We start from the raw sequence: 9,677 nt of genomic DNA, 5'->3' as shown, positions 1-9,677 counted from the left end.
TAGTAATAACATTCATCGTCAAGTGCTATGATAAACTCTTCCACAAGCGTTATTTCATTTAATCGAATGCGTCTCAAATTTTAACGCACCTGCAAATCATCTGGGCATCTTGTTAAAATACAGATTCTGATTCAGTAAGTCTGGGATGGAGGCTGAGATTCTGCATTTCTAACAAGCTTTCAGGTGATGCTCATGCCAATGGTCCTAGAATCAAACTTCTGAGTTTAAATTTTTGTTTTTGTTTGTTGGTTTTTTTTGGGGGGTGGTAATTAGGTTTACTTATTTATTTTTAGAGAAGGTACTGGGGATTGAACCCAGGAACTCGTGCACGCTAAGCATTTGCTCTACCACTTGAGCTATACCTTCCCCCATAAATTTTTGTTTTTAATTGAAGTATAGTCAGTTTATAATGTGTCAACTTCTAACGAAGAGCATGTTTCAGTCATACATGTACATACATATATCCATTTTTATGTTCTTTATAGGTTACTATAAGATATTGAATTTATTGATATTGATACAGTAGAAACTTGTTGTTTATCTATCTTATATATAGTAGTTAATATTTGCAAATCTGGAACTCCCAGTTTATCCCTTCTCAACCCCTTTTCCCCCCAGTAACCATAAGTTTGTTTACTAACTGCCATAAACTTTTAATACCACAGATAAACTGTGTACCTGTTTATGTGGCCTTTGGTGGGCCAGAAATCATTGTAATATCTAAGTTTTTTTCCCACACTCCCCCAAAACCAGTTTTGTCCTATTGGGGGTGATATTGCCATCACCGAGAATGCATGACCCAGCACAACACCCTCCTCACCTTGTGAGATACTACCATGAATTTCACAGAATCACAAAATCTCAGGGTGGAAAATAATTTAAAGGCCATTTGCCCTTCTGCAAAAACCTTGACAAGTGATCCTCTATTCTGGGCTTGGGCACTTACAGTGACGGGGAACTCACTCACTTCCATGGCGGCCCCAACCATAGGTGAAGAGCTGATCATGAGAAAGCTCTTGCTTCTTATTTGAGCCTAGACCTGGCATATCAAAATTTTCATTCACCAGTTTGAGTTTTGCCTTTGTTGCTGAACAGAGGATACAAAGCTAGGCATGACAAGGGTACAAACAGGCAGAGTATCTGTTTTCTCTTCCAAGGGACCAGATAGCAATTGTGCGTGTTTTTGAGTGTTACGGTAATTCTCTTGGGGATCCACCTGTATCAAACTTTGTTTATTGACTTTACATCTCTAATCATACAGTACAAATTTTCTCTAGTTTCTGCAAAAAGCCATAACATTTTAATTCATCTTACCGTCAACTAAAATTTCTCACGATTGGGGTTGTTTTTAGAGGTGCTGGAAGTGGTGCGTTACAAAAATCAATAGAATGGGGTGGGGAGATTACGATCTGATAAGAAATAGAGGGCTACCTTTTTTACTTAAAACAGCACAGGTAATCAATTGGAGAACTAAAAATAGTAACTAGAAAACACAGGGGGAGGGGGAAGGAAAGAGGAGATGGGCGATGAGAAAAGTGAGCTAAGCCCTTATCCTTCATTTTAGGGATCAGCCGGGTTGTCTAAAAGTAGTAAATTAAGGTGGGGAGAGACGCAACATGATATCTAAGTTATGGAAGTAGCTATGAAAGTCTAAATAGAGAAGTAGACAGTGGGGTGGAAGATTCTTGATTTTCTTCTTAAGCCCTTCTAAACCATCTGGCATTTTACCAAATACATACACATACGAAAATGAAAGACAAAAGACTGATGGGACAAAAAAAAAAAATTCAGGGTAGGGCTCTGTCACTAACTACTGGCATGACTTGAATGTCTCCTAACCTCAGATTTGAATTTCTCATCTGTAAAATGTGCTAAATCAGTGGTTTTCAATGTTTCTAAAAGATAAAATGTTACACAGAATCCCAATTCATTTTAAAAAATGTGTAATGGAGTTCCTCTGATTGGGGGTTGCGGGGAGTTTAACCCACTCTGTTTCTCCCTTCTCCTCTTCCTTTACCTCTTCACCCTCACCCCCACCCTCAGGCAGCCCTGAGACACCTCATCAGAGAATTGCAAGAATTTACTTCAAAAACTCCTAGCCTCAGGGAGAGTGTATAGCTCAAGTGGTAGAGCGCATACTTAGCATGCATGAGGTCCTGGGTTCAATTCCCAGTCCCACCTCTAAAATTAAATAAGTAGGTAAACACAACTACCACTTCCCCAAAATAAGACAAAATATTTTTTTCTTAAAGAAAGAAAACTAACAGCCTGCATGATTGTTTTTCAACTTATGGTCATAACGCATTAATTTAGGGCTTTGGAACCAGTACAGTACTAGAGGAGAGGGGAGGGGAGGGGAGCAGAATAAAATAGAATGCTATCCATTGTATTATTTTACACAGCTCTTAATTCTATCCGTATTTTCACTCTCTTCCTGGCCAGCTGGGTAGAAGAAATTTTCCAGGACCGTTTGTCCTACTGAGGGCCTCAGCGGTGGGGCAGGGCGGAGGCCCGATGTTGGGAAACCTGACCTGAGGATACTGTTCAAAATGGTGGCGCGTAGGGGAGGCTGAGCGTGGAAGGCATTTAGCCAAGCCCAGACTCCTGCCCTCAGGCCCGGCCTCCTATGCAGAGCCGCCTGCCCGCCCGCCAGCCTTACCCTGAGTCACACGGGCTGTGCGGGAGGGGCTGCCCGCTCACAAAGAAACCAGGTGGGGGTCCTTCCTAGTTCCCCTGCCATACACATCCAGGTCATTTTTGTAATACATAAAAACGTTTTTGTCGAATAAAAACATCACCACCTTAAAAAAATAAAAGCTAAAGATGAACAATGTGTTTCTTGCCACCGGTCACCATCAAAACTTGTGCTGTGTTCCCCAACTCTAACCTTCTCTGCTTTGGGGATTTTTCTGAGCCATCTACCCTCTCCTAGGACACACATGTAGGAAGCAGCACAAACTGTAACAGCGTCTGTACCTCCTGCTGGAAAGTCCTCCTGTTTCCACGAGGCGTCACAAAGACGGCTGCTTGGTCTACAACTCTGAGCCGGGTCTCAGGAGGAGTAATAAGGGAGCAGCGTTTGAAAATCCCTCCAGGTGATTTTGATACAGACTCCGCGTTCCTCCTCCCCGACGCTGTCCAATCACTGGACCAGGAGTAGAAATGAGCTGGTGATGACAACAGTAAAATGCACCTGCGAGGAACCTAAATCAGCCCCAACTGTTGAACAGGACGACCAATGGGTATTCTTAATTAGCGAGTTTACACAGTAGAGTCCTAGACTGATGAGTAATATCCCAGATAGATTTCATTTGCACGAATGCCAAAGTAAATACGGAGTTTTAGACAACCACAAGTTCAGGAAGGCATCGTGTTCTCATAAATGAAAGAAAGCTAGAATAGATACACTAGAGGGAGGGGTTCGTTTGGGTCCTCATACCCCTGGGGCTTCGTGTACACCTTGAAAGTACATAAAATTTTGTTTGGATGTAGATATGTGTATTAATTTCCTAAAGTAGAAGCTCAATCACTTTCATCAGCTTTTCAAAAGACTATGGAATCTCAGAAAGGTTAAAAAAAAAACCCACCGGATTAGATCATGTTCATTACAAGCGCAATAGAAAACACCATCTCCAGGTGAAGCAAATTTGACTTTACCTTAATCAATAGAAGGCTTTGTTTTTCTCTTTTGGAAAGGCCTTTAAAAAGCCTGCACATCTGCCTTCACTGAGGGTTCATCAATTCAGAGCAGACAGCCTTCGATGACACACGGCCAGCGCGGGGAGGTCTCGGCATTGGGTACACCTGCTACCCCTGGCAGCGAGCCCCTGCTCGGGCACCTAGGAGCACACCCTGCACACATCATGGCAGGCTCGATAGGGGGCAGCAGGGCACAGTGAGAAAACAACAAAGCCACCTTTATGATTTAGGATCATCTGCTGAGTATTTCACATGGCAAGGCTATGGAAAGTTTATACTGGGTGCTCCCTTCCCCCAAGTAAAGAAGTACATATAGACAGTACATTTGTTTTATTTCTTATACCTTATAGTAATGCTGAGACAAAACGCCTCTTCTGCATAAAACTGAAATGCTAGTTATGTGTTCACTCCTAAAAACTTACAGTGCATCTAAAAACATACCTTTCCAGAGTGTGGTCAGAGCTTTTTTCCAACTCAAAGCATCAGGAAAAACACTTTTCTACCACTTACCATGAAAGATGTTCAAAATCTCACCTCCTCTGGCCAAAAAAGTAGGAGCCTGCATTTCATGAAACACAAGAATTCAAAGGAAGAAGGATGTAAACAACTATTAGCTACTGAATGCCTTAAAGGGCTGCAGCATGCTTTGTTTGTGTTTTTTAAGCATCTAATACAGAATTACATCTAATACAGGATGGAAAGTAATGCAGAGCTGAATCTTGGCACCACAGCACTCGAGCCTACTCAAACTCTCCGAGTTCCACTTTCATCATCTGTAAAATAAAATAATAATCTCCATTGCCTGTGAAGGAGCTGTGAAAGTTTTAAAACTCAAAAGATATAAAGCTCCCAGCAAGTGTAGCTGCTCAGTACATTGCTGCTCCCTTGCCTCCCACCCCTCAGAGCCACCTTGCACTCCTCACAGTAGCCTTTTTTTTTAAATTTATTTAAGTATAGTTGAGGTACAATATTATATAAGTTACAGGTGTACAATATAGTGATTCACAAATTTTAAAGTTTATACTCCATTTATAGTTATTATAAAAAAATTGACTATATTCCCTGTGTTGTACAATATATCCTTGTAGCTTATTTTATACGTAGTATTTTGTACCTCTTAATCCCCTACCCCTATCTTGCCCCTCCCTTCTTCCCTCTCCCCACTGGTAACCACTAGTTTGTTCTCTACATGGGTCTCCCAGCAGCGTTTTATTTTATTTTTTTAAACACTTTATTTTTTTGCGGGGGAGAGGGTAGGTAATTACGTTTCTTTCTTTATTTATTTAATGGAGGTACTGGGGATTGAACCCAGGACCTCGAGCATGCTAAGCAAGTGCTACCACTGAGCAAATCCCTCCCCCAATCACAGCCTTTTAAATCCTATTTCTAGGACTAATAGAGTCTTAGTTTTCCAGAAACGTGCCAGGAGGAGACAGACTATTGGGATCCAATTCTCGTCTGAGATTTTTTTTTCTTCTACCACTGCACAGTGTCCCAGAAGCCTTTGGGCAATTATTTTAAACTCACCTCCATGCTTGCAGCAAAATAGACAGGACTCAGGTATGGCCCATGCTCTACACCTGAAGGCAGAATGGTACATAAGCCAGGTCTATGCCAGAGGTTCGATCAGGCTGCACAAGCCTGGGGTCTGAAGGCTTCAGTGCAGGTACATGGTTGACACACAGCAGCCATACAGCCATCTCCACAGGCACAGAAATGCTGGGGCTCCATCAGGCTGGGTCAGCGGGGACCCAGCACCTGCGAGGTCTGCCTGAAGGCCTCAGATGGAGGGCCTGTCCTAGGACGAGGGTTCCAGGACAGCTGCAAGGCTGGCTCAGGTCCTCACTGGGCACTGGGGCACCGGACCTTAAGGAGAAGCCCGGTTCTCTAAACGTGGGGCAGGGTGGAGAGGGTGTCAGGCCAGAAGCCTACGAGATGGATCAGAAGCGCCTCAGGGTTTGTAGAGTGAAACACAGTGAGGCAGCGTGCTCCTCAGAACCCTGCAGGGCTCAGTGGCTGAGCCTAACTGTCATCGCTGCAGGGTCACATCTGGGATCTACACAACAGGGAAGGGGATACTCCTGTGCCCACTCCGAATGTGAGGGAGGGGAAAGAAAGGCAGGCTTGTGCCTCCTGCTTAAATGTGCAGAGTCGGGAGGGCAGAGATACAGCTGGAGAACAAGGGGGAGGGGAGGGGTGATGGGGGAGGGTGTGGAGGGGGTTAGAGAGTGGGAGGGGGTTGAGAGGGGGACGGGAGAGGGAGGAAACAGAGTAGAGGGAGCAGCCTCTCTCCTAGACACATTTTCTCCAAGTGAATCTGCAACCTTTCTATTAAAAGGTAATTTGTGGTCACGATGGTTGTTGAGACTATAATTAGAAAATGTTAGAAGAAAGAGTGGGAAACATGCATCAAAATACGGTCAACAAGTGCTCTGGGCTCCTTTCCCCACTACCCAGTGGGGGGCCCCTCCCTAGACACCCTGCCCAGCCCTTCCCTCAGGCCCAGGCCCCTGCCCTTGGCATCTGACTGCATCTGCAGTGGAGGCCTCAGCTAAGCCGTGGCAGGGCAAGCCCCTAAGTACTGACAGTCTGTTCTTGCTTTCCAGAGAGGTATCAGCTGTTCCACTTTTGGTGTATATCCTCGAAGTACTGAGTGTTGGGAGCACAGCCCTTTTCCCTATCTGATGCCCCTAGAATAATCAAGAGGAAACTAGGAAGATCAAATTAATTTATTTGAGGTTTAACCTGTTTTCCTCACTTAGACTTTATACTGACATTTAGTTACTCCCAGGGGTATTAGGGATCACCAGAGAAGTAGCGAGAGACAGAGACACAGAGAGAGAGAGAGAGAAATTTATTACAAGAAATTGGCTCACAGGATTATGGAGGTGAAGTCCCAGGATCTACAGTCACCAGCCGGAGACCCAGAGAGCTGGTGGTGTTCCCGTCTAAGTCTAACGGCCTGAGAATCAGGAGAGTCGTAAGTGCTAGTCCGAGGACTGGAGAAGACTGAAGTCCCCATGCAAGCAGTCAGGCAGGTGAAGGTCGCTCTTACTGAGCCTTTCGTTCTGTTCAGTTGATTGGATGAGAACTGTCCATCTTAGGAGGAACAATCTTCTTCACTGAGTCCACCAATTCAAATGTTAGTCTCATCCAGAAAGACCCTCACAGACACATCCAGAATAATGTCTGAGCAAATGTGTGGGCACCCCATGACCCGGTCAAGTTGACACATAAAATTAACCATCACAAGGGGCTTGAATTTCACCTTCTTTTGCCTCCTTTGTCATAGATTAATTGACCACAAGTGCATGGGCGGATTTCTGGGCTCTCTATCCTGTTCCATTGATCTATGTGTCTGCTTTTGGAATTTCACCGTCTTTTGTTTTTTCTGTCATCATCTGAGGGGGGCACTCGGGAGCAAGAAAAGCACAAAGTGATGTCAGTGAGGGGGACAGGTAAACCAAGCCACAGACTAGATCATCCTCCCCACAAACCGAGACTTTCCCCCATTTGTCCATGTGTTGAGTCCCTTCTTTGTGGAAATGGACTTTCAGACACAGGAAACAAACTATGGTTACCAAAGGGGAAAGGCATGGGGGAGAGGGCTAAATTAGGAGTTTGGGATTAGCAGTTACACACCACTATATAAAATAAACAACTAGCACCTACTGTATAGCACAGGGAACTATAGTCAATATCTTGTAATAACATACAATGGAAAATAATCTGAAAAAGAATATATGTATATATATCTGAATCACTTTGCTGTACACCTGAAAATTAATGAATACATTATAAATCAACTATATGTCAATAAAAATAATTTTTTAAAAGTCCTTTCTTTGGAAGAGAAAAAAATAGGATCACAGGCTTGAGGTAATTGGTTTTATCTATTACTTTAGGGTTTGGGTTTTTTTTTTCCTATTCAAAAGTTCTATAGAAAATAAATCCCATAAACTTAACACACCAAATATTCACAGCATTCTTTCTCTCTGCTGCACTTGAGGCCAAGGTAGAAGACCACATTTTTAAAAAGTTTCTGCTTCTTTTTGCTTAACCTCATTCGGAGTGCATGGTGAGAGGCAGACCACAGCATGGAACTGGGGGTCAGAGGCCAGGTTCTGAATCCCAACTTGGCCACTGTGCAGCCTCTAACAAGCTGTGTTGCCATCTCAAGCCTTGGTTTTCCCCTTTGTAAAATCAGGAGGAGGATGCATTTTCTCCTTCACACGATTGCCGCGAGGATCAAATGAACTAACGCATGTTGAAAGCATTTTGTATGCTCTCAGTCATTATAGAAACATTCACCTACGTACTTGTCATTTTGTAGTGATTTTGGCTTCTGTCAGAGTTATGATGGCATAATGGCTGGTGTGTGAGTTTCTTGTTGCTGCTGCAACAAATTACTACAAACTTAGTGGTTTAAAACAACACATATTTATTCTTATAATTTTGGGGGTCAAAAGTCCAAAATGGTTCTCACTGGGCTAAAATCAAGGTGTCAGCAGGCTGGTTTCTTCTGAAGACTCTGGGGGAGAATCTGTTTGCTCGCCTTTTTCAGTTTCTATAGGTCATTGGCATTCTCTGGTTCATGGCTGCATTTCCCCATCTTCAAACCAACATTGTCTGGCCAAGTTCTCCCCATGCCGCCATTTCTCTCATTCTCTCTTTTCTGTCTCCCTCTCCCACTTATGAGGACCTTTGTGATTGTACTGGACACACCAGGAAAATCCAGGATAACCTTCCCATCTTTGATTCCATCTGCAACTTTAATTCTCCTTTGCTATGTAACCTAACATATTCACAGGTTCTTTTTTTTTTTGGCAGGGGGGTTGGTCATCGTTCTGCCTACCACTATTTGTTTACTCATTCCCCAAGGTAAATTCAGATTTTACGATACTGCACCTTTACAAATCCATTATATCTGCTTTCCTTGATGAGTTTGAAATTAAGAAAAAAAAAGTCATTTTTCAGATCTTCTCCAAAAGTACTTACTTCTTTAAAAAAAACTTATTTAGAATATCTAAAAATTCAATTGAAAATTTTTTAAATAAAGAAAGCATCTATAATCCAAACACTCATGAAAATTGTATATTTTGGCATGTTTTCTTCAAGTGGTTTTTTTTTTCATAGTTGAGAACATACACAATATACAAATATTTATGCTGTTTAAAATTATTGTGTCCAAACTCTTTGTAAACATAAATTCTAATGGCTGCTTCATATTTCATTGCAGCAAGGTAACATCATTTACTTAGATGTTATTGTTGAACATTTATTTAAAATTTTTAACTGTTAAAAATTAATGAATGGTAAACATCTTTTATCATTCATATTTATTTGCATTTCTAGTTATTTTCTTAGATGAGATTCCCAGAATTTATGGGCCAATGAGAGTGAATATATTCAAGGCTGTTGATATATGTTGTCAAATCACTTTCTTCAAATAATAGTCTATTATAGTCCCTCCAGGAGTATGCCAGAGGCTGTTTCAACACACTCTGTTCAGCATTAGATATTCTCATTCTTTTTATTCTTTGCTAATTTCTAGTTGAAACTGGCATCTCCTTTTTTGTCTGAGCACCTCCTTTGACCACATTTAGTTCTGATGTTTTTTCATGTCTTTACCTAGCACTTGTATTTCCCCTTTTGTGAACTATCTGCATGTGAAGGACATTCATTCTTTCCAAACCTAGTTCTGCTTGTAGAGGTTAAATGCAAGAACACGCATTTATTTCAGCAGTAACTTAATTTTTTTTTCTCTATTCCTTTTCAGCTTGAAGGTTCTTAGCCTTTATTAGGTTCTCCAAGGACTGTTGCTGCCAATTTGTCTCAGAACAGACTTCTTTAATGCCTCCAAGCTGTTCCGGGGTTTCTGAAAGGTGTTTCCTCACGTCAGTTGGGTTGTCACTTCCAGCCTTTAGCTGGTAAACATTCCAACAGATTCAGACACTTTTTTCCTGCCTGCTGCCTTC

The sequence above is a fragment of the Camelus bactrianus genome, chromosome 12 (genome assembly GCF_048773025.1).
Source record: "Camelus bactrianus isolate YW-2024 breed Bactrian camel chromosome 12, ASM4877302v1, whole genome shotgun sequence".
Classification (NCBI taxonomy): Eukaryota; Metazoa; Chordata; class Mammalia; order Artiodactyla; family Camelidae; genus Camelus; species Camelus bactrianus.
This window is presented reverse-complemented; position numbering follows the sequence as displayed.